The following is a 25,325-nucleotide window of genomic DNA, read 5'->3' on the forward strand; positions in this document are numbered from 1 at the left end:
AACTTTAAGAAACACTTGTATTGTTTTGCTGTTTGTCTTTTAGAGGAAAGGTGAGAGACTTGTAATTGAGAGGAATCATGTTTTCATCATCAGTGATTTTACTAGTGGGGTTTTTTCTTTTTTCCTTTTTTTTTTTTTTTTTTGTGGGGAGAGGAATTAAATGGGTGATTTAACAAGGCAGTGTTATCTCTAAATACCATTACACTTTACTACTGGTCATGGTTGAAAGTCTTATGTTACTGTAGCCTAAAAAGCATTGGTTTTTTTTTTTTTTTTCATTGAAGCTGAATGTTTGAACACAGGTTTCTGTTGTCAATGAGAATTGCTTATTGCTTTGAGTTCTAAAAAGGCAGATTTCATTTAATCCACGCTAGCTGTGTACCACAGAGAAGAGCACTCCACTGGGCTTCCTTTTACAGGTGCCAAGTTCTGCATTGCCAGAAGGTGCAGCTGTGTCTGTAAGCAAAAAGTCAGAGGAACTGTGGTAGAGTGCCACCCTCCCATTTGTTCCTCACTACCTAGTGCTGTTAAATAAATATTGAATAAAACTGTTACATGTACTGGGTTTTTATCTGTTTATCCTATGCCTTGTGCTTTCTTTGTTGTTTTCTGCTGTATCTGAAGCAAGTGTTAGTTGTTTGTTGTTTAGTAACTTCTAGTTTCCTGACGTTTTTTGTGGAAAGTCAAAACTTCAGGCATGTAAATGAGTTGGCAAAGAAAAAAGAGTTGCATAACCTGTCATGAAACTTTTTCATCACTGTCACTCACCTCCAGGACAGAAATAGATGCCAATTCCAAAAATGCAAACTAACAAGTATTTGCATGTTGAGCACTCAGAGATGCGACTTATTTCTGTGCATCAGAACTGTAATCATACACTCCATAAAATTCTCTGCTTGGATAATGTTCATAACAGCTTCTTGTTCATCAGTGTAGTGATGGAAAGTCACTTCCTTTGCACTAAGAGGGGGAACAATTTATAGTGTCCTACAAACAACTGACTGGTGAAACCCCTCTCAGAGGGTCAGCATAGAGAAGGCATCAGTCAAAATATTCTTTTTCAGTACTCTAAAAGTTGTGCAGCTTTGGGCTGGAGCTTCTCTGCTGGAGTCAGCTTTCCCTTTAATGCTCTTCCAGAAACTGATGTACCACTGCATTAAGGGCCACCTATAGCTCCTGGCATAAAGAGGACTACATCTCCCTCTATCTGCTACTCAGACATCAGGAGGGGAAGAAGCACTTGATCTGGTGCTGTAAATGATGCACTTGTCATAGTGCTGTAAATGATGACTTAGAACCTTTAAGCAAGCCAGAAAGTACTAGTGGAGGATGTTAGTAAAGAGGGAAGTAAATTTTCTGTCCATAGGTTTTTTTTCCTTCACTGGAATTACTTCATTCCCCAAGCGCCCTTTAGTCTCCTCTTGCATGCTTTAATAAATGAAGAATATACCTCACTGTGTTATATGGAGATAATTCTGTTTGGACCTGACCAGGCTGGCTCTGCAGACAGTTGTACAGCTGTTGGGGTGGCGTTCTGCTGGAGCTCCTTACTTTGGCTGGTCTAAGCGGTAGTGGGGCACTGCCGCAGTACCTTACTGCTGTTTTGCCAGACTGTGCCTTGTAGGCATCTCCAGCTGGTAGCAGCTTTCATTCATTCAGCACTCTGTTGTGGGGTATAGGCACACCTCATGCCATACCTAAATGCTTCTGCTGATTAAAAATGATTGTGCCATACCTTGGATGAGCTTGTACTGAGGAAGCCTGACTGCTGCTGAGCCAATGTAGACTGGGATCACTGGCATTAACCATCTTACATATTTTCGAGCAGAAGGATCAGGTTAGCAAATAATATTCTACTCACTGTGGAATACTTTTCTATTAGTCAGAGATGAACTATGCCAAATACATCCCTAGCATGGCCCTGAAATCATTCTCATATCAAATATCATGGCATTTTTTTACAAGCCAAATGGGCCTCATCTTTCCAAAGAGATTCCTCATTTCTAGTGACGAACACCTTGCACCCAAACTCTGTTAGCTGATGACTAAGTGCCCAAGAGGTACTTAGCATGGGGGGAAAATGTTTTGTACCTGCTGTTGTGACGATTACTGCAAGCAAAAAAACAGCCACGGTTCTGTGCTCCATGAATTTCCTCTAAAACAATGTGCATATACTAACAATCTTCTATTTAATATATACAGGGGGAAACCACCAGTAACAAATATACTGCCTTCTTTTAAAGTAGTAGTTTACTGTAAGGAATTTAATGTCCTGATACATCCTACCATCAAACAGAATAAGCATGAACGTGGTATTTCTTAATACGTCTCTTCTGTGGTGCAGTGCAAAGGTACCCAAACTTGACTGTTTAGAGAAAGGTTGTACTTCGAAAGACACCGACTCAAGATAGCAAGAAGCTCCACGTGAGCTATCCAGCCCGCTGCTCAGAACGTGCTGCCTGCAGAGCTGCCTGCAGCTGCGGGTGGGCTCTTTCTGGTTCTCAAGCTGCCTCCTGCCTCAGGTATCTTTGCTCTGCATGTGCTGGGAAGATACAGCCTAGTTTGGGCTGTACATCAGCTGCGTGCTATGTTAACAAACGAAACGGTTTCAAAGGCACATCTTATCTTTGCACGAGCTGTTGCAGGCCCCAGTGCTCTCCCATTCTACTGCTGGTAGGGAAGTAATCCTTTGGTTTTAGGCATGTAATGCCAAATTCAGCAGTCGGATATTGAAATTGTCATATTTGTTGTTAAACTTCACCTCTGACTGACAGACCTCTAGCTTGCTTTTGGCCTTCGCAAATAGGAAGGGAAATACAGACCTGTCAGCTGAACAGTGCTAGCGATTCTTGCATAGTTGAAGGCTCATTGAAAATAATTTTTTGCAGTCCTCCAGTGATCTTTAATGCACTTGTCCAGTTCCTGTGGTCCAGTAATACTCTGTATTGTGGCAGTAAACACTTGATAAATTCTTGCCACTGACTTGACAACAGAGAGAGGGAGTGCTCAGCTGAGGAGTACAGAGCTTTTATGGACAGAAAGCTCCTCTACTCTGTGAAACTCGCCTTTGGCTGACCTGGACGTTTGCAGGGTTACAGTTTACCATTTATTGGTCTACTCTTATTTTTTTTTTTTTTTTCCTCCCTAGTTTTGACTCGGCATTCCCAGTCTTAAGAAAATGTCATGCCAGCAGTGTGGAACTGCAATCGAGGAAAAAAAAAAAGCCATTATTTCTGACAGCAAACAACGTGGCTTGGGTATGAAGGCAGGCAGCTTTTTTGATAGCCCATACTGGAGGAGAGGGGAAGAAAGAAGGAGGCAGTCTTGCATTTATTTTCACATCCCTTAAACCAAGATCTGCATTAGGGGTACTTGATATTGGGATTAGAGAATAACCTCAAATTTTGCACCCTGAGGTCCCCATATTCCTTCTGTTTCCCATATTCTTGTGTGTTCCACAGTCCATTGTTCATGTTCACCTTTCCTCCTGACTCAGATTGCCTAGCCTTGCTGTCCTGTGTCCCATCAACCTGATCTAGTCCCTCCGAGCTTAGAAAGTCCCCTTTCCTGTTTAGCAACACGCAGCAGAGACCCCCTCACTTCTCCCACCTATGCCCCTTTTGCCTCCCAGCTGGCATCCTCTCTGCTTTTAGCCACAGGTCTTTGCATTTGGATGGTCCATTCACCCGTGCCAGTGTTCCCCATCTCTGCCCCATCCCTCCTGTTGGCCTGTTCCCCTGTCGATTCCTGCAGCCCGTCCCCTTAGCTGGCCTGGGGAACTGCATGAGGAAAAGTAGGAAACTGCAGGTGGCTGTTCCTATTGCTGCCTTCACGTCTGCAAGCATAAAATGCCAGTAAAGAGACAGGGAGATCTTTCTGCAGGTTGTGGCCTACAGTCTTCTTTGCAGAAAGAACATGTATTTCTTTACTCTTGCTCTGGCATAAACAGTATTTAACTTACAGACTGCTCCAACCTGGTTGGTATCCCTTGAAATTTCATGCAATTTACGGAAAGAACACTGTGTTCACTTTTTGAACAGTTAATTTTACTGAATTGATTTTATATATCATAGAGATAAATGCTGCTAGATTTTCTGGTGTAACTGAAGGGAAGAGACTGCTTGGAGAACTGGTCTGGGCCAGATAGCATGGACAGTTATTTTTATGGCGGGGTAAGTCCTGAATGAAACAGTCAAGGTCAGAGTGGCATAGCTAAACCCAGGGGTTATTGAGCTCCTCTGACTTGGATGAAGCTGCCTTCCTTGGCAACCTCAGTAAGAGAACACACAGACTCTTGTATGTTTTTGCTTTGGTTGTTACATTGGTGAGAGAGAGGTCTGTACAGATTGTGGCCTGATATATATTTGAAATCGGTCACCAAGAACTGAGTCAGACTTGCCCTGGCTGGGAGCAGTTCCCAGAGTGCCATGCCCTGGTCCTCTCTGACCTGCACTGGTTTCCTCCATGACCAGCAGTTATCAAAGAATTAGAGCTTTAAAAGGAGCAATTAACACAATTTCCCTCTCTGTAAGTGCAGAAAATAATTAAATGGACACATAATTATGCCCAAATCTTTTTCTTATCTTTTTTTTGAGAAGGTGAGGGAGATGAGTAGAGGGGAACTCCAAGATACATATAAACAAGACATACTTGTAAACATACTCCAAGATACATATAAACAAGATACATATAAATATATCTAATGTGTATATAATAAAAATACATATCTATATATGAGAAAACAGCATTTTGCATATTAAATGCCTGGTTTTGAGAAGTGTGCAGAATCATCTTCTTTACATCAGGACATCTGTGCTGGGTTACACCAAATCAGTATCCTCAAAGATAATGTTACTACGGTAGAGTTTGGGTTGGTTTGTAGTAGATAGTATCCTCCTTTTAGAAGGTATTTTGTAATGTTTTCCCCTTAAAAACCAAAATTCCTCGCAATCTTCACAAGTAAATATGTTAGAACTTGGGGGATGTAGGGGAAGAGGAGGAAACTTTAACTGCATTATAAGAAAAATTATTTTAGTTTGATCAATTAGGAATACCAAGCAGGCCCATGACTGGGGGAGAAGGAAAGGAGACCTGGGTGTATGATCCTGCTCACAAGGGAGAGTGCAAATGGAAGCAAACATAATTCAATTCAGAAAGCATAGTATGTGCAAAGCTTTTTCTTTTAAAATTTCTACTCTTTCAGTGTGCAGTAATGCTGACTCTGTCTCTACGATTTGTCTGGATTTTAAATCAGATCAGCGTAATTAGCTAACTTTACTTATTAGCTTGAGCTGACTCTAGTGTTACAATGGTTGAATTGGTTGCCATTATATTTGTTTAACTGCTGTAAAGTAAGTTTCTAACAATAGGTTCCTATACTTAAATAGCACTGTCGAGCACTGGTGCCCTATCAGTCAGTCAGACCTTTCCCTCCTGCTGTCTGCTCTGATAGACAGTTCTGCTGATGTGGGGACTCTGGAAGAAGAGATCAGGAAGAAGGGATGATGGATAAAGACCATCTCCTGTCTTGAGAGGAAATCAGAAAAATCCTTTCTTTGACTATCAACAAGCTGCTTTGTCAAGGTGTCAGGAGATTAATTATCCTCATGCGAGAGGCAAGAGCAACCGTTTTCCCCCCTGGTTTTGGTGTAATGGGGTGGCATTCTTCTGAACTGTGGCAGGGAATTGCAAAGAAAGAGGCTTAAGAGATTTCAGTCCCCTAACGTTACTGTCCCCTAAGTATTTGTAAAGCTCTTAGGCATACATCCATGCTCCTGTGAGGTTCTGCCTGTAATTGATTAATCAAAGTATTTGTTTCAAGTGCAGTATGGACTTCATCCCATGAAACATTTAGTGCCAACCACTGTTAAAGTCTGTCAGCATTATGGGTGGTTAGAGTATATAAAGATCAAGCTTTCAATGAAAAGAGATGCAGAAAACCTTTCTACAGCATAACCATGAACGTGAAAACATGTAACTATTCATTAGTTTTTGAAGTTTATAAATCAGTAAAAGGGAAAATCTCCAGTACGTGTTTGTGGAGTATTTTTTATTGGAGCTGAGCAACTCTGCTTAATAGTTTGTTTTATCCATTGTCCTTTTGTACATTTTAAAATAAAGTAAGTGTAAAGTATAATAAAAAATGAATGATCTTACATTTTGAATTAATCTTTTGGGGAATAAATAAAATGTGCTAACTTGAATTCTGAACAGAATAGGTTTAGGTAAAAAAGAAAAAGTGGTTTTTTTCTTTTGAAAAAAAAATCAGAGAATTGAAGAAAAACACTACTTAAAATATGAAGCCATTTTGACTATGTCACTTGATATATTAAGCGAGTCTCTTCAAAAGCTCTTTAAATCTTGTACAAACTATGTGAGTAAAAGGACTCCTTCCATTTGGCCTGATCTGTGACTTAGTCCTGTGCTCAGATGAAGGACAGCGTTTTTTGTTATCTGTTGATTTGATTTAATTTTTTTTCTTGAAAGGGTGAAGTCTTGAGGGAATTAGAGAGTTAAAGAGCCACATCACTTTTTTAGTTTGGTTTCTTTGGAATAGTTTTTCTGGTTTTAATGTTTGCAATGCTAAACTATGAACAGTGGTGTATATTTTTTCTTTTGGTGCTTCTGTGCAGCCTTCCTTCAGATTAACGTCACTTCAAGATGTGTTGAACTCTAATACAGTATAGTTGAAATTGTAACAAACCCAAACATATTAAACATGGATGTGCCTGACCTTGAAATGCTGCTGATAAAAGCTAATGCTGTTAAATTGCATGCCAAATTAACCCTCATTTCCAAATGCTTTGTGTGTGAGTTTCCTGTAGGATAGGCTTTGATCCTACCAAGCAACACTTCTTTTACAATCAGTTATTTTTTTAATGAAGGAAAATCAATGAACAAGTTTCAATGCCTGATTTCAGTGGTAGTGAAATGCAATGCTTTCTTTTGCATCCTTCTACCACTGTGCTTTGTCTCCTGTATCAAATGCCTGACATGATACAGTATTTTGGTGTAGAGGTGATACTGACTTTCAGCTTAAAACTTTTTATTTTCACATGTGTAAACCTTATCAAGGATTACAAGTTCATGTGAGAAAGGCACAGGAAACTGGCTAATGGACTGGACAAGAAATAACTTTCTGAAGCAGTTGGGTTTTTTTAAAGTCTCACTGAGGCTTAGCATCAGTAAAGATGGGTTTTAATCTAAATCAGGAGAAAAAATGTTGCTTGCCTCACAAATACTTTTTTCTTGAAGCATCCAGGTTCATATTATTTTGGTAGTTGTCCATTTTGGAGCACGTTGGGTACTGTTTTGTGTTTGTTTTCAATTCAGAAGTTATGTTGCAGGAGCACCTGCCTGCGCAATCCATGGGTTTTTCATTTGCATCTTTTGAGAAGTATGGACTTTGTATGGGATTTAATGGGCTATAATCATGCGCCTTTCTGGACCGGCAGGCCTGTGTAACTCTGGTGGTATAAACTCCCACTGAAATCAGACAACAGGCGTGAGCAGAAACTGCTCACATACAGATACCGGCTTTTGCTTGTTCTTGTCTGCTGAGGACCTCGAGTGTTTTCATTTTAAACTGAAAGTGCGTCTTTTTATCCTCTGACAAATGAACCGCCATCTGCATAAATTCATTTGAAGGGGGCATTATCTTCCTGTGTGAACTTTGGTGGGAAGTGCTTGCAGGCCATAAAGTGAATCATCAGTCTCCCTGGGCTGGAGCTGAAATCTCAGCCTGTCTCCCTGACATCTCCTCTGGTCCTCCCTCCGCGTCCCGTCTCTGTCACTGTGCCTGGGCCGCCTCTGTCACCTGGACCCGTCCCTGCGCCCACCCGCCCGGGCCAGGGCTGTGTCCTGCAACGTCTCTGACCTGGCGGTTTTGCTCTTTCATTTGGAGCGGGAAAAAATCACTGTCCAGGCTTTCACCTCCCATCTTCGCTATGTCAAGACCGTGTTGCAGGCCTGGTCTTGGCTTGTAGCCTTGTGCCTGGTCTGTGTGAAAATTGTTTTCTGAGCCTGTCACCTTGATTGCGTTACCTTTCTTTTTGCATTCCTCTGCCAGCATTTTCTTGTCTTTATAGCATTGGACCTAAGCTCTTTATCTTCTCTTTCAAGGCCCCCAAATCCCTGAAGGTTTTTTCTCTCCATTATCTGCCCCTTGTGTCTCCTTGTTATTGAGATGTCAGCCCCCGGGACCCATTCAGCCGGTGGTGCCTAATGGGGCAGACGCAGCTGACCTTGATCTAGGGCCAGGCCCGCGCCGGTGAGCCGTGCTGGGTCCCAGCTCACTCGCGTGGTCTCGCTTGTGCGGTGCTTTCGCATCTGCTGAGGCATTTTGGCTCCAGGGGTGGGAGCGTGATTGCGCGGAGCCAGCCCAGCCGGCTGCTGAGCCCGGGGTGGATGAGCCTTCTTGGAGCGAGAGGCGGCCGGTGGCTCTGCAGGCACCAGCTCTGCTCGGGGTGGTCTTTTTTTCAGTCTGTCTGAGGCCTGGCCTTGGTGCTTTCAGGCAGAGCCGCTTAAATGTCTCTGCTCTGTGGTCCCGCTCTCCGGAGTCGGATTTTTCTGTTACCCGGTGTATTCCAGTGCCTGCTCCTCTAGGTACGGGGGTGACTGTGTTCCCTTGTGTGCCATGTTGTGTCGTGTGGATGCTTTGGAAAGGAGCCAATCCGTAGGTCAGGGTAGCATCTTTCCTAGTATATATACTGCCAGCTCTAAGGTAATACAAAGCATTAAAAAGTATGTTGTGCTTTACATATGTACTTTGGTACAGGCGTTCGACCATTTTAGAGACTCAGTGGGGTAGGGAGGTGTAAAGAGTTGGGAGTGAGCGAGTTCAGAGAGAGAAGACTCTGGATTTTCCAGAGGCTTTGTTTTGTTTGTTTGTGTGCTCGTGAGTTTTCAAAGCAGCATCCTCTTGCCACTCTAAATACAAGAATTAATGTTACTTCAGCACAGTAAACCTTGATGCACAGTTGTTTCTTTGTGCAAGCCCACATTGCTTTCAGCCTGCTTTGAAGGCCCCTGGGTTTGCCTCCGGGAAAATCCAGAGGCCAGGTTTCCAGCTTGTGCCTAACGGTGGGGATTTGCAGCGGCGTAGAGTGGAAGCAAGGGGAGACCTTCCCTCTGGAGCAACAGCAGATGCAGCTCGTGGGCGAGCGGATTGCTCATGGCAGTGCTGAAGTGCTGGTTGGAAGGGTGGTCTGGAGGGCTAGTCCAGCTCCTGCTCTTAACAGGACTGTTGCCAGCACTTGCGTTAAAATTCGTGTTAGAGGAGGAAGAAAAAGGTGACAGGGTATAACCAAAGATATTATTGTATTATAACTGAAGGAACCTTAGGAAATGCTAATAGCGAGAGGAAAAGATGAAAGGTTTGTTGTTGCCACTTTTTAGCAGCATTTCTCTGAGAATTTAAGAGAAAATGAATTCTGCTGAAGTGACCTTTTTTTCACCCCTTACTGGCTCTTGAAAAGCCTGTGCTCCCTGAGCCATCCACACAAACACTTACCCAAATAATGAAAAATCCAAGTGCACATGCTCCAAGGGATAGTTAAGCATCACTAAAAAAAATTCTCATCGCTGCTATTATGTTAGAGGGCAGTAGTTCCTAAGGAAAATAGATTTTTATTTTTTTTTTTTCCATTTTAATAACTTCAAAATACTCTCAATCTGTCTGGAAAAAATGTGATGACTCCTAAATAACTAACTAGAAGCTTTTTGAAGCCAGGAATATCTTTGTTGCCCTCCTTTTGCGTATGTTTTCCTGTGACTAAGGATTTTGTTGAAACTTAAAAATATTATTTAGAAAGAGATAAAGTATCTGATCTTGCTAAGTCCTGTACTTTTCTGTAGAAATACAGGGTAATTGAAGATGCTGTTTTTTCATTTTAAAATTGGGTGTACAATAGATAAAATGTGAGTTTCAAAAGAGGCTGTTCTGGAAAGGAAGTGAACTTGAGAAAAATGGTCAACTTAACAGGAATTTTTTTTAGCCTTCCTTTTAGCACAAAGTGTTCTTGTTACACTTGCTGACCCAGTTGTTTCACTGTTATTTCAGAGCATACTTATTTTCTCTTTGATTTTTTTTTCTTTCTATATTCTTGGAGAAGGAGTAATGTGCAACATTTGCCTGATACCTGAATTAGATCAAACAGTCACATCTCTGCTTTCCTAAATGAGACTACTTCCGTGTAATACTATTTCTTACGTTTTTTGAAAAAGAACCACCAGTATTTTCCTGTTTTGGCAGATTAATGGCTGTGAATGGCACCTTGCAATAAAATCAGCGTTTCGCTGCTGTCCCTGTTGGGTCTTTTGTATTTATGGGGTAGGAATCCCTGATCACCGGGTTGTTTTCTGTGCAAACACTGGGAGAATGCTGGGACCAACAAGGTTGAGCTGACCTTATGTGCTGGCCTGTTCCCTGCTGCTGACTGTCATGTTTCAAAGGTTAAACTAACTGTGGATGAAATGTAATCAGTAGTGTGCTGGATCCTGTCCAGATCACGCTGGAGGAGTGCAATAACCAGCATTGTTAGCTTTGGGAGAGCAAGAGGCAGAGGTCATTACCTGTGTGCGTCTGAGCATGAGGAACCAACTGCCTTTCCTGCTACCTCCCGCGTGTGTTTATTTAAATCTTATCTGGAATTGTTATCCTGCTGGCCCCTGCTTTAAAAAAAAAAAAAAAAAAGGCTGTTTATTCTTCATACACTGTAATTTTCATCTTTCTGTTAATTTCTCAGAGCTTCCATGAGATCTCAAACCCTGTCATTAGATGGACTTGGGGAAGCAGAAAAGGCTGGAAGAAAGAATTGCTGCGTTTTTAGATGACAGCCAAAAATAGGTCAGGGTAAACCAGACGGTACTCTTAAGACAGAGACATACTGCACCAGCAGAGGAAAGATGATCTTGGTAAAGTTTCCTTCCTTCGCCAGCAGGTAGCTAGGAAAAGAGCTGGTACAGCAGGAAGCTGGCGAAGGACAGAGAGCAAGCGTGGGAGGAGGAGGTGGAACAGAAGCATCAAAGTGAAGATAGTATCTCTGAGAATTGATTTCCTGTTTCTTTCTATACTCAACCACTCATTTTCCCCAACTCCATCTCTCATTTCTGCAGTACTTTCAGTCCTCTGCATTCAGATCTGCAGCAGGAGTCTGTTCCTAGCATCAGATAAAAAGGCTTTTTGGAAGGCACCAGAAGCGTGTAGCATATGGTGGGGAAGTACTGCTTATTGTCATGTTAGGGATTTCAAGGGTGACAGGCGGTGAAGCCGGTATTTTTTTTCTGCCTATTTAGCTTTTACACAACCCGTCCTCTGAAACTGCCTGTACAATAACAATAGACTTAAGTGGGAAACAAAAAATTGTCTTCCTTTTGAATTTCATGGAAAGGTTCCTACTCCATCAAAGCGTGTTGTTTTCTTTATAGATCAGTGTATGGGTATGGCCTTGAAAACCAACACATTTAGCAGCAATGGAGACTTTTCCATGGAAAGAAGAGGGGGGCGGATGGGGGACTTCCATTTCAGAGCAAGTCAGACTTAAGAGACCTGTAGAGAGGATTAGATTATTTTAATATATGTCTTTGTATACACTCCTTATTGTTATGTTATAATTAACAGCTGGGAGTATGAATGCCTTTTCTTTTCCAGGATCTCTCTGTATGGGTTTTTCAGTTTATGCATTTTGCAGTGGTTTCTAAAGAAGCCCTGGCAAGAACAGAGGTCTGTATCAGTTTATAGGAAGGCCAGCTCTGCCCTCAGGAGCTCAGTGTAAGTTGGTTATGATGTCAGGAGAAGAAAATGGCGTTATCCTCCTTAGCCCACCTTTATCAGACTCTCTCAAGATAGTAATCACAAGCAGAGAGAGCTCCTTATCAGTGTTTCCATCTGTTGCCCCCCTCCTGTACTTCAGGAGTAGAATGATCTTTTCCTTATTCCTGAGTCTTCATGAGATGTCCTCTCTACTTCAGTGTGTGTGAGAGAAAACAAGGTGTTCTCTTCCGATTTACTTTTCTTATGAAATTCTTATTTTTGAAAGATCTTTTCTTTCCTTGACCAATTTTTTTTCTCTCTTTCCGTGCCAGAGCACTGGAGATGTGGAAGAATTGAGTAAAAGCACTAGCAAATGTCTTATCCTTGTGAAATCTGAGTAGTATTCTTTCCCAGTCCTGTGTCTTTCACCTGGCACTTTGTCTATGCTAGATCTCTTTTTAGTTGTTCAAAGAACAGCTTGGTTTCTCACCAACCTTAAGGTAAAATGCTTCAAAAAATGCACTTCCATAAATGCTCCTGGATTTTCAGCATACCAAGCAGTGTCTAGATTAGGCATAATTTCTGTATGAATGGCTTCTACTCTACTGGGATAACTATTCTAATGTCTGGTATTTGTGGCCTAAAATTTTGCTCAAGTCTATCACTTCAGGGAGCTCTGCAGGCATTGTGTAAGTCTTTATTTGGAGGGCTTTTCGACAAAAACAGTTTTAATGTGAGAGAGGATGTAGACCCAAACTGCAGTCATAGAAGATGTAGATCACTTACCAGAGTAGTGAAGGTGCCCTGATCAGTTTGTGGTTTTCATACCAGGTCTATAAGGAGCCCATCAATTTTCCGGTGTATGTGGGGGTCTTGATTCCAGGGACCTTCTGCCAGCTCTGCTGAGTGACCTTAGGGACAAGAAACCAGTTTCTTCCACCTCCCAGGTGTTCAGTCAGCTGCCCAGAACTGGGTCCATGGCAATCCCAGCTGAGGGAAGACTTGTGAGTCAGGTGCTTGCCCCTATGTAAAAATAACTAGAATTCCTCAAAGAGATAAAGGCTTTTAACATTAGCATTTTTAGGAAGGTCTGGCCACACTGTGCCTTTCTGCACAAGCAACAGCAGTTAAGCAGCAAGTCCTGACAGAGTTTCTGTTTTGCTGGAATATCTTAGTGATGAGGGAACCCAGGGCAACACAGCTTGAAATAGCCTTGCTTGAAAAAGCCATTTGTAACTGAAATATGGGGTCTGGTTGGATTAAATATCGGAAGATTTTTTAATATTCTGAACTGATCAGCTTGCCCTTTTGTTTAGAGTGCTCTGACATTTTTATTGGAAAGATACTGTGAAAAATCACTAATGGTAATCTACTGTCCGTGACTACCAAGCAAAGACCATGTTGTTTTCTCTCTGCAGTATAAAGGCCAACTGCATTGAAGTGGATCATTTTATGTGATTACTGGCTGCATCCATCCTCATATTCAGACTGGCTGATGGCTACAAATACAAACACTTTAAGTGTTTCTCTGAGTGATGATAGGCTGAATCTCTGAACTTCAATTTATCTTTCCTTCTCCTCAGTATCAGGGTTCAAGATGAGCCTGATGTACAACAGCATCTTGTGCTTCACCTCCATGTAGATTTACATAGCACATATGTGTGTACATTATGGCCACAAGTAATTTTTCTTTTTAAAATCTGCTTCCTTCTTGACTATGTTCCTTAAACCTTTTACTGCATTTTCCTTCAGTGAATTTATGAAGGCATGTTTATGCCGGAGTGCTATTTTGGATAAGAAGATATCTTTAAAAGAACAATACTAGAAGAGGGGCTTCTACTCTGTCTATCTTCTGTCCATCCACCTTCTTTGTCTCCCAGGTCATGTGTGCAGCAAAAATACTAGGGGCAGTGTGGATACCATGCTGATACTCCAGAGCAGAATGGTTTGGAACCAGGGGAAACCACACATGCACAGTACCTGCTCTATACTATTGGGCTGCTTTTACTCTTGGGTTTGTCCTGATGTCAGGATGTTGGTACAGATGTCCTTGGAGGATGTCCATATTGTATAACTAGATGTCTTCATTATGTCTTTCCCCTTTCAGATGTGTTTAATGGCTTTGTATTTTGGCAGAGTCACCAGGTAGCAGAAGGTGTTTGCACTCTTTATGGCAAGCCTTTCATTGAGCCTTGATAGCAGGATTTCCATGTCAATGCATACCATATATTTGTATCTGGACATAGCTGTAGGTTGTCCTTTTATGCTGTCCCTCTGCTGAGTGGTTTTTCTGGGTATATTTTCTCTGCACCTGTTGCTGAGAAGAATCAGTTAGCTGTGGATGCATATGCTTGTGAAATTCCATCCCTACTGAAGCTAACAGGTTTAGTTGCTATATGTGTGCAAAAACCAGGTAAGAAATGTTGTTGTGTTAAAGGAAGGCCTGTTTCCTCATCGTGTGTCAGGTTTCTGTATTTCACGCTAGCAATGGGAGGTGCAGAGAGCACAGCTAGCAAGCTGAAATGTTCTCTGTGTGCCACAGCGTTCCTCAGAAATTTCTTCTAGCTCATGGATATTTCATAGCAGGGCAATGTACTGTCTTGTGAAGAAAGAAAAAGACCTGTTTTGGCTTTGAGTATATAGAATTCTTTATTGTATAAGACACAATTGTGGCAATTTTTCCAATTTCAGCCCAGAAAGTTTTGACTTCTGTCTCTCTAGTGTCTACATATTCTTATGGACTTCTGTGTCTCAATTTTGCTGTTTGGTCCTTGTGATTAAAGTACGCTTAGACTTGTTTCAGGATAAAAATCCTTTGTTAAGCTTCTGGTAAGGAATATAATATAACTCTCTCCTTTCCTATGTTGAGAGTGAGCGAGTGAGACACACATGGGAAGAGATGGGGACTGGGGAGAAAAGGTAACCTTCTCGTGTCATTACATGAGAATATTTGTGGTATGTGCATTCTCTGCAGGAGACTCTTAAATACAGATAAAACTAATGAATCTTCTATTTGTCAAGCCTAGCAATACATGTTAAGTCTTCTAACTGAAATCTGTACAACAGATTTAAAAATCATTATTAGCCCTTTAAAATGTCACAAAGATTCAAAGGCAAAGAGGCCAGTTTGCCTCTTTAAATTATATTGCGTTTAGGGATGCATTATTTCAGGAGCTTGTCCAAGTCGCCTCACCATCACAGCTTCATTGCTTCAAATGTCACTTCTAGTAGAAGCAGTTTTTATAACTACACAGTAAACTCAAGATGGCTTAATGGAAATGATTTCTTCATGTGTCAAAATGACCCCTTTGTTTCTCATTTTACTCTTTTGTTGCCTGCAGCTAATCTGCTTTTTGGGTTATCAGATCCAAGCATCTTACAATGCTGACTCTAGCAGCGGTATTCAGCTGGAATGCTGCCTTTTGTTTACTGGTTTCACCAGGCCTCCAGTGCTTTCTTTGGTCATCTGGTGGCTCCACTAATGTGATTTGCGCTCCCAGGCTCTGCAGGTAGTCATGGGCTTTTATAAGGGAATTAGAGGAAGGCCTGCCACCCTGGTTGCTAATGAATCCACAGGGTATTTCTTGTTTGTGTTTTGTTCTTCCAGCTTTTTTTTTTCTTTTTTTTTTTTTTTTGGGAAAGCAGACCGCGAGCTGTTTGCAGTTTTATGGAATTTTTCTCCGACTCTGCTTGGACTTTGGTTCCTAAAGTCACTTTACCTGGCTTCTGGCTGTGGAGACATTCATTTTGCTTTAAATAGAAGTACCAAATTCTATTGATCAGAATGTGCATTTGGGGTTTTCTCAGGATTTGTGAATGAATACAGAAAAATAGAGGGCTACACAAATACTCAAAACTTCTTTATTACAAGAAATAATATACAAAAGCTGTTCCTGGTACTACTGGATGTAGTAAGGAGAGACAAACCCCCACCTTCATGAAAATTCTATTAAAATAGCAAATGGTGGCATACACAAGGAAGTTGAAGTGTTTTGCTAATGAGGCTGCAGCTGGAATCGTAAAATTTTGCAAGCACACCAGAAGTAGATGCAAGTTTAGAAACACCCTCAGTGCAGTCTTATAATTCTGAGCCAGTGAAGGACATAGTCAAGTAAATATTCTTCTACAGTTTTTGCAAGAGCACACAGATCTGTAGTTATACCAGAGGGGTTTTTTTATATGAAAAGAGTATACTCAAAAGAGAATGTATGCTCAAAACATCTTGTACTCTTTTTCTAAAGTAGAGGAGAGTTTCAGACTTTGAGGAGTTGAGTAGCATGTCAGATGCTGAGTAAGATGCCATTCCTTCTTATATCCACAACCTCTTACTTAAGTATCCTTGTGGATTTGAGTGGGGACTAATAGAGTGATTAGGTTTTTTTTCAGATTAGCCTTGCAGTTTTGTTAGGGTTGGTATTTGGCTTGCACAAAAACAAGCACAATGTCAATGTTTTTAAAGCTTCCCACTAGTCTAATTAAGACTCGACCTACAGTGGCAGGATCTGCATATTTTTATCTTTTCCTAAAATATTTTTCATCTGTTTCTGTTGTTTTAGAATGGAAGATACCAAATCTGTGATAAAAGCAAAATCTGAAAAGGACTTTGGAAATAAATGGGCCCTTTCCGTGCAAAAATAGACAATATTGAATCTATTCTTATTGTTATTTACCTTGAGAGCAAGTCTATCTGTTTATCCAAGTCTGAAGAATTTAGACTGATAAGGGTTGTGTCACTGATATGTGGTTTATAGGGTTGGGTCTTAAGAGTAGAAGAAAGCTTTAGAAAAACTGAAGTACATAGGCATGTTTCAGTGCTGCTGCTTTGTGCCATTCTGTGATGTTGATGCTGTAGGATTTATCTGTGATGTTTGGAGGAGGTGTATGTTTCATTTATATATGCGTGTACTTATATTTTCAACACGTTAACTGAATATCAGCGCATTAATTTCTGTTCAAAGAATGTCAGCAAAGTTGTTGAGTTGGTGTTTCTGCTTCAGGAAAAATCATGTAGAAATTCGGGTGCAGGGTTTTTAATAGTGGACATATAAAGCAAGAGTATATCGATTGAGTTTTACTAGGCTGACAGCAGCACTGAAGGTCCTTGTGACCCAGAAGTTTGTGACCCGTGAAATCTCCATTTTTCTTCTGTTGGTAATGTATCTTGAAGTACAGAGGACTGAAAAATGCATCCTGCGTGACCTAACACATTGATTATCTACAAATGGAAACTTATTTTGGGTTTATTGCTAAAAATTTATTTGATGCTAGTAAATATAAGGGACAGGCTTAAATTATATTCTTAAACAAATGTTCCCTCAGCACAAATTCACTAAGGCAACAGCTGATACTTACAGGTATGAATAAGATCTGCTATATTTTTCTTTAAAATGCTGATTTCAGATGCTTGGCCATTTTGCTGATTCAGCTTCATCAGCGTGGATGCCAGTGAGCAGAAACCAAAATTTTGCTTTATAAATGGTACTTGCATCTAATCGAAGGAGATAAATGATGGTGAGGAATTGGGCAGAGTTATTTCCAAAAATGGTAAATATCCAAGGTTCCTGAAAACGAGCCTGTAACACACGCACACCAGCAGGCAGATTTTACAGCTCTGTCCAGAGCACAGAAGGAAGATAAATCATGGCCATCCCCCTCTCATTTTTGAAATGGTTCAACCCTGGGGTTTAGCTGAAGGACTTAAGGAGTTTTTGAAGTGCAAATAGACTGGTGAAGGGTAAACCTTTTCAGAGTTTCATTTAGATGGATTTTTTTTTTTTCCTATGTGGATTTCTGGCACCAGCTGAGATCTGGAAGGCCACAGGATTTTTTTTGTTTTTGATCAATCAAGCAAGCAGAACTTGCCATGGGGGTGTACATTCTCTGCATACATATTGATCCTATTGTGTTTAAAAGTAGTTAATTTAATCGGGGCTTTTTGAAACCTTCCCCAGTAAGACTTTCATTAATGGAGCTGTCATTTCAAGGTCATGTTTCAGTGTCAATAACTTAATGGTAATGACAGAAGTTACCTGTAAGTTTAATATCAATATTCCAGTTACTCCATGTTAAAATTGCATTGAATGAGGACTAGTTTTACATGCGTGCATGTAAAAATGTTCCGTTTCAATTGAAAAATGTTGCTTTCATTAAATGAGAGATTTTCAAAGCAGTCCGATGTTACTAAACACATTAACAGCAACAGTTGTGTTACTATTCACTGCTGTTTGGATCAGTACCCTTGGCCTGCCCCATTGCATAGGGAGTTTGACTCCAAGAACCTATTTTACACCTTGTCTCTTTTAGCAAAGTGGTTGTAATGTCAGAGTTTTTATTCAGGGCTCTTTCTAGTAGTTTTGACCTTTTACCTCACACTTTGTCTTGTTTAAAAGCAGCAGCATGCAGAAGATGGATTGCATATTAACTGTAAACACTTCTCTCTACTGTGATAAATATTTGGAGATACAACATGTAAGGACTGTCTGTATGATAAGATGCCCATTTGAGTGCAGAGTATAGATTTTATAAGGCAGGATACAGTTTATTACTTTTTGGTCCATATCTGATACCAAGATCTTCAAGTATTTCAGATGAAAGCATTATATATTTTCAAGATTTTTCCTGTGAGGATGTTAACTGCAGACTTCGTTATTTGGTTCTTAGATTTGATTGGGTTGGAAAGAGCTTCAGAAAGTTATCCTGAACATGGTGACACTCAAGGTACAATGGAGTCAGTGGCAAAAATTGGATTCAGATACCATGGCAGAATGTGCCTGTAAATCTCCCAAACTCAGTTTTCTCATTGCTTTTCTTCCTCGTAGTTGTGGCATGCCTTGAGCCCTGCCGCTTGCTGAGGACTGGGGTTCCAGAGCGACTTGGACTGAGCAGGCTGGGATGTGAGGTGGAAAGCAGAGTCTTGCATACAACTCTTTCAATCCTATACCAATAATTATCTTCTGTAGAGTTTCCTATGTGTAAGTGTTTTCCCCAATTGAATGGGATTTTATCAAAGATTTCAGTGCCAGATCATTCGGTGGCTCAGAATGGGAGAGGAACTCTAAAGGTGGTGTGGGGTCCGGAGTTGGGATCCTCTTTAGGAAGGACCAGACTTGACTGGTTGTTAGTTTCATTTCCATATATTGGATGCCCAAAATGGTACTGCATGGCATACCATGGGAAAATCACCTATATTAAAAAATGGTGTATTTGTACCTTACTTCCATATTTACAGTCTGGTGGTTTCATGTTGGCCGTGCTATGAGAGCGCAATAGAAAGAATCCAGATCAGGACAGGGACCTAAAATTGTAATTCATCACAAATTAATAAATATGGCTAAATACAATTAATAAATAACGCTAAAGAAGTGCATATTGTGATTTTTTCCTTGACTTTACACTGAACAGAAGACATTTGGTTAATAGGCCCTCTATCTTGGTCTTTGTTTTACAACTCGAGCTTTTATGTCCATTAAACTCACATGCTGTCAGTCTCATGTACTGTAATGATGGTTATTTCCTGTAGTGTTTGAAAACTGAACATGAAATGCTGATTAAAGCTTTCCTGAGAGAGAAGGGAATTCTTTGCATCTCACTGCAGAGAAGGGATTCCCAGCATTTGTGGTGTCACTTTTGCGAGTATGTCACTGGGAGATGCTAATATGACCTTTCCTTTGTTAAATAAGAGATTTCTAGCACCACCCAGGACTCCTCTCTTCAACAAGTCCCATTCCACCAACTGGATAGAGAATTTTGGGCATATTTCAAGTCACTAGTTTTTGCTTCAGTCTTACTAGGCATAGAGTGCAGATCTTCATTTAGAAGCAGACATAGTTCGGTAGACAGGTATGTGGGTGTTGGCTGGAAAATCTATCATTCTAATTTAAATTTTTTTCTGAATGGTGCCTGCTCAAATGTCAAAACACTGGGGGGCTGTTACTTGCAAATTACAGATTTATCAAGCAGCTGCAACTTTAAAGTAATCTTACTTTGGTTACAGTATGCATTCGTCAAGGGCACAGGCTTGCACGATGATTCTGAATTCCTGTAGAATTTAACTGAGCAACAGCTGGTCTGTAGGATGTGTAGATTTTAACAAGGTAATGTTTGTGTTTTGGCAAAGGACTTGTGTGACATGCTGCTGAAACTGTTCCAAAGTGCCGCCTTCTTCCATTCAAGTCTGTAGGGATCCTGAGACAGTTTTTGTGTTAAATTTCTCCACTCTTTCTGCACCTCTTGATTTTATCACAGGTAAATTCTTCAAAATTCTTCCATAGGGTGTTAGGGAAAAAAAAAGAAAATAAAAAGGCCATCAATGCCACTAACTACAGCTACAACAGAAAGAATACTCTTTTTGGCCTTTAATTGTGTCAGATTCCTTTTCTCCACAATTGTTTTTCTTTTTCTTTTTCTTTTTCCTTTTTTTTTTTTTCCCCCCCACTTGAGAGAGGTTTATGGTGCTGTGTCCGTCAGGATAACCCTGTCTTAGGGTTGAAGTTGTATTTCTCCCTGAGTTCCTAGAGGTGATGTTATCTTTTGTTCACTCGGCAGTATGGTCATTCCTAAGAGCATCTGTCACTTTAGGCATTGTAAGATGGATGAGTCTCAAGTGAACTGCTGGTTGAAGCAAATGGTGAAAATAAGAAAAGACAAGGGGGTTGGGGGGTCTTCAGAGGGGACAGACAACAAGGAAGCACTGTTAGAAATCAAAAGTAAGCCAGGCGGTAGTGGAAGAAAGAGCCAAGATGGATCACATGTTAGCAGATCCCACATGTCTTGGAAACGAAGATTGGTGGTTGATGAATTCTGAAGAGATCTGTGTCTTGACAAAAATGCTGCTGATTTGTGTCCTACTTCATTTGCAAATAAGGGAGGATTAGAAGGAGATGATCTGAACATCAGATGAAGAAGCTGTATTTTTGTCACATTGTGTTGTAAGGTTAGGACATTAATGCTGCCAATAATCAGGAAAAGGGTTACTGATACCTTGTGTGTCTTGTATTCTCATGCAATATTGTGTGAGAATCTGTCAGTGCTGAATGGGCATATAACAGTATAAAACCAAAACAGCATATCGGCAGTTTAGCTTTTGGAAAAAACAGTAATCTTAAATTTCATAGCTGTTTGTATTTTAGAAGGTACTTAATGTTTTTAAAAGAGGGAAGATTAACTACAGTATCTCTTATTTAGCTGGACTAATTGAGTTAGACATTTTAACAGAAAGAAAATGATGTAGAAAAATCACACTCCAAACCCCAAGAAAACTCCCCCCAAGCCACTAACAAGCAAATCCATACTCCCCCAAGCTGAGCAAAGGTCTGTGTTGGCAAAAGCAGCCAGCTAAGGACAAAAGGCACTTAACAGCCTAGCGTGTGTCAAGGTTTGGGAAGGGTCCAGGAGGATCTTGGCTTGAAAAATTATTTTGTCACACTATTGGCATTGGTCCATAAGGGGAAGCACTGGTTGAAAGGTGAAGAAATTAAGATGATTAGAAGCTTTAAAGCTTCACAAATGGTAGAGTATCTCTCTTCTCAATGGATGTAAATAATAGATGAAAGACTGAGAGTGACAACAAAGGATCAGGGCGTTTAAGAGAATGTGTGCAGCCTGAATAGAGGTCTGTGGCCTAGGGCCAAAGGTCTTAGCTTTGAGTGTAATTAGAAGAAAATACAAAAATGTCATTACTAGCAGGTGAAATGTTCAGCACGTGTCCGAAAAATAGCAATTTCAGAGGCAGGAGCTGTTGGAATTGGATTACTGACATTCTGCAATCATTGAAGTCTCTGCAGAGCCCTACAGTTTGGTCGGGAGCTGTGTGTTAACCTTGTTGGCCATCTGCGATGGATTCACTGTTAGCATGGTGGGGATGCACAGCGCAGGGTAGCATCAGTGGTCCTTGGCAATAGAGTTGTTCAATGTCTTTCCTCAGAACACAACAATCCTACCCAAAGCTTCTGAGTGAGAGGTGGGGTTATAGCTGCTCTCTTAAATAGGATTATTTTTAAAAATGGGAGGAGGGGGAGGAAGCTTAAAGCTATATTGCTTTTAATTTTAAAACCTGGTTTTGAATTCTAGATGTACAGCTGAAAGAGTCATGTTTGTTCTGGTTTTGACAGCAGGCCCCAGGCTGTGGTCCCAGCTTTAAGCCTAAAATCCCATTTGTGAGCAACAGGGAAAATTCCTTTAAATCTTCTGGCAAAATATTGTCCATTTCTATTGAGAAACCAAACCAGCTTGTGTGCCTAAGCAAGTCTTGTTGAAGTCCAGTCAATGATAACTTAATTTAAAGCTTTTCCTGATGTTAATTACTGTTCTGTACAGCCCTAGGTATTTTAGGAGATACTCTTCTGCCTGCTGCTTGCCACACCATTGTTGCCATTCTTTGGGGTATTTCAGGTGTATTCTCTTTTATAAACTGCAATTTATCTTAGAAAGGTTTTCACTTAAATACCTTTGTGGGATGTCAGATAGGAGAGCAACCAGCTAATTCTGACTTCATTTTGAACATTGATCTCCAGTTTAGTGTAGATAACCACTCACCCATTTAGTTTGTTTCTTTTTAAACCAATAATAAAATAATTACTTCTACATTATCATCTATTTTTTATGTTTCTGTGACAGTTAATTTTCTCATATTCATGTGTTACATTCCTAATATTTCATACAGCGGCTTCAGTGCCAAAAATGTGCGTATTCTGTGACAAATTTGTACTTTACTTTTGGTAGAATGCAGAGAAGTAGCCATGCAGCTTCAACCAAGTATTCCTGTAAACGAAAAGATGCTTTTTTAAGTGGTCAGCCCTCCTTTCCCCACGCCAGTTCAGTTCTCGCCCTAGACCAGGTTTAGATAGGCAGGTTTTGTTGGCTTGTTATAAACTCTATGCTGGCATGAGTCATTCTAATTTTTTTTCTCCCTTCTTATTTTTCAGGTGTTCAGGAGTTTTAAACAACTTCGCAGAAAGGCTTCACAAACTCTTAGCTGCATCCTTTAATCATGACTGCATTTCAAATAGGTTGAAAGGAATCTGAGAAGGTACCGTACTTGCCTTTACTAATAAGACAATACATGGTATGTTTTTGTTCAGCTTCTGTGCTTTCATTTCCATTGAGTACATTTTAGGAACAGTGTGGACTGTAAATAATAGTTTTATTTTTGCTTCGGGCATGTACAATGTCTAAGTTCTTAAAAAATCTTGAAATTCACTTCATGTAATTAAACAGCCTTCACCAAAAGGGGCTGATTTGTGCTTCCATTTTTTTTCTTATACACCCACAATGAGGTCAACTTCATTATTTAATGACAGTTCTTTTGAAGCTGTAACAATTTTCTTCTGCTGTTTTACTTAGAAGCACTGCAAATGCCTCAGCAACTAGCTAAATATATGTTTTATGCGCTTGGAGGGTGGATGTTTGTTTGTTTGTTTGTCCTCTCAAAGGTTTTAAAACAAATGGGAAGAAGAATGCAGATCTTTGTAATGATCAGGATAGATTTGTGCTTCCAACTGAGATTCTCACACGTCTTTTTTTTCTGACTTCTTAAAGGGGGGAGGCTTGTCTCAGTATACAATATTGGGCTCGCATAGTTTCTTGTTGCATTTAAATAGCCAGCGTACCCAGAAGGCTGAAGATCTATTCCTGCTTTATGACCTGTTGTATCCCTGGGGCAAGGGCAGCACTGAGCAGAGCAAGGGGGTCATGGCCACAGCCCAGGTTCTGAGCGGGGCTTGCGGGTTCCCAAACCCTGTCTGCAGGAACATTTTGCTCGGCAACATCTGGAACATGGTAGAAGTCTGGAAGAGGGGGGGAACCTCTAGGATTTTGCTTCGCCAGGTGCTAGGAGGAAGCAACATTAGCCTTTTTGATGGGGGGAGGCAGATTCTGTGGCCCTGAAGTTAGGCTAAACAATTGCGGAGGTCAAAGGACAGCTGAGTGCGGTCAATGAGACACCCTGGGGTGTATTTTGTTACTTAGTAAAAGGAGCAGCATCCTAAAACCCTAAAGGATTCTCTTGAAAATCTGTGTTGTGAAAAGGTTTTATGAGTCTGATGGCAAAAAGTGCTGATTTAGCTAAGGAATGCTTGCTTTTGTCTAAATGAAAGGCTAATCCTTACCAAATGTTGGCAGCTATTATAGTGCAGTCAATGCAGGTCTGAAAGGACAGTTAGAGTAGAAGTGTACTTTGGGATCCCAAATGTTTATCACTTTAATGGTTCTGTAACTGAAAAGATTTCTGAACTTTCACCTTTGATCCTAAAATTTATACCATGAGCGAAGTATTTGAAAAAGTAAAAAGTAAAAACCTTCACGTATGAATTAAAAGACTTTGTTCCTTAGAGAGCTGCGCCTGCTCAGTTCCTCTATATCCCCTGACAAATTTGCTTTAGGTTATCAGAATACTGCCTAGTTTAAACTATAACTTCTTTTAATCTGCTAACACTTATTAATTGGTTGAAAAAAATGTGGGTTTTTTCTGGTCTTGAGCAATTTTTGCTGTTCTTGTTTCAATGCTCAGAAAAAAACCCTAAAGATAGTTTTTGAGTAATTAATTCCTACGATTTGTTTAGCATTATCTTTCTTTAAAGCGACAGCTTATTAACACTTAACATTTGTCATAGAAACAGATAAGAAATCAATGTCAGAGCCAAGACCTTGTAAATAACCCGAAAGGAAATGTAATAATGGCTGTCTTCACCAGAGAGCTGGTGGGGGAAGGACCGGGCATGTGGCAGAAAAGGTTCAGTGCTTTTTGTTTTCCTTTGGAAGGGGGGGTTGCTGCAAGACACAACCCGAGGCCTCCGACTCTTTGGCCCTACTGTCTTACACAAACACTCATTGTCGAATGAGGAAGAAAAAGATACTCGGGAGCCAGCTGTGGTGGCATTTTTGTAATGACTAACCTGGTGTTTCATTGTGATCTTTAAAAGAAACACCGTAAGAAGAGTGAAAAAGAATAAATTGCATAATTTCCAAGGGGAAAAAATGAGCAAAGAACTTGACAAGTAATTTTTTTTTTTTTTTTAAAGAAACGTGCTTGCAAAATATAGCTCTCCAAAGAGCTTAATTTTTAAACTCTTTAGAAGTACTCTAGACAGATGCTTAGCATTGATTTATGTCAAGGTTAAGGCACCTTTAAACAAATAAAGTTGGGAATGGATAAACCTACCAAAATACAAATCGCCTATTAAACACAGAAGATGTTTGTATAGCTTTCAGGTTGCTACAAAACTGACACGTCTTGAAATTCTCCTGATAACCCCTTCTAAACTCATCAGGAAATGATAGCATGTGTGTTTGAGGGGTACACAAGGGAGCGGTCAGATAGGATAGAGATGGAAGGTCAGGCCTTAACTTTGACTTTCTAGGCTTCAGCTTCATGCTTTTGCAATAAGGCAATAACGAATGAAGAAAGAATTAAGGTGATTTATTTATCAATGGGATTGGACTAGCTTTTGCTGTAGGAGCTCAATGAGATGTCTGTTGGAGTCTGTTTTCAGCTTTATCCCTATAAACAATGAATATAACATTTTACACATATATCTATACAGAATTAAGGGCTATATAAAATAAACTGTATAATAAA

General features: G+C 40.4%; 1 protein-coding gene across 6 annotated transcripts in view; it reads left to right on the forward strand.

Moving 5' to 3' along the window:
• GREB1L (GREB1 like retinoic acid receptor coactivator) overlaps positions 1-25,325 on the forward strand; it is a 145,777-nt gene that overhangs the window by 39,862 nt on the left and 80,590 nt on the right. For all 6 annotated transcript variants that reach the window (XM_075494461.1, XM_075494460.1, XM_075494463.1 and 3 more), the window contains exon 2: positions 22,675-22,778. The gene's annotated coding sequence lies outside the window, so the exon portion shown is untranslated. The remainder of the gene's footprint in view (positions 1-22,674; positions 22,779-25,325) is intronic.

Source organism: Mycteria americana, chromosome 2 (assembly GCF_035582795.1).
Source record: "Mycteria americana isolate JAX WOST 10 ecotype Jacksonville Zoo and Gardens chromosome 2, USCA_MyAme_1.0, whole genome shotgun sequence".
Taxonomy (NCBI): Eukaryota; Metazoa; Chordata; class Aves; order Ciconiiformes; family Ciconiidae; genus Mycteria; species Mycteria americana.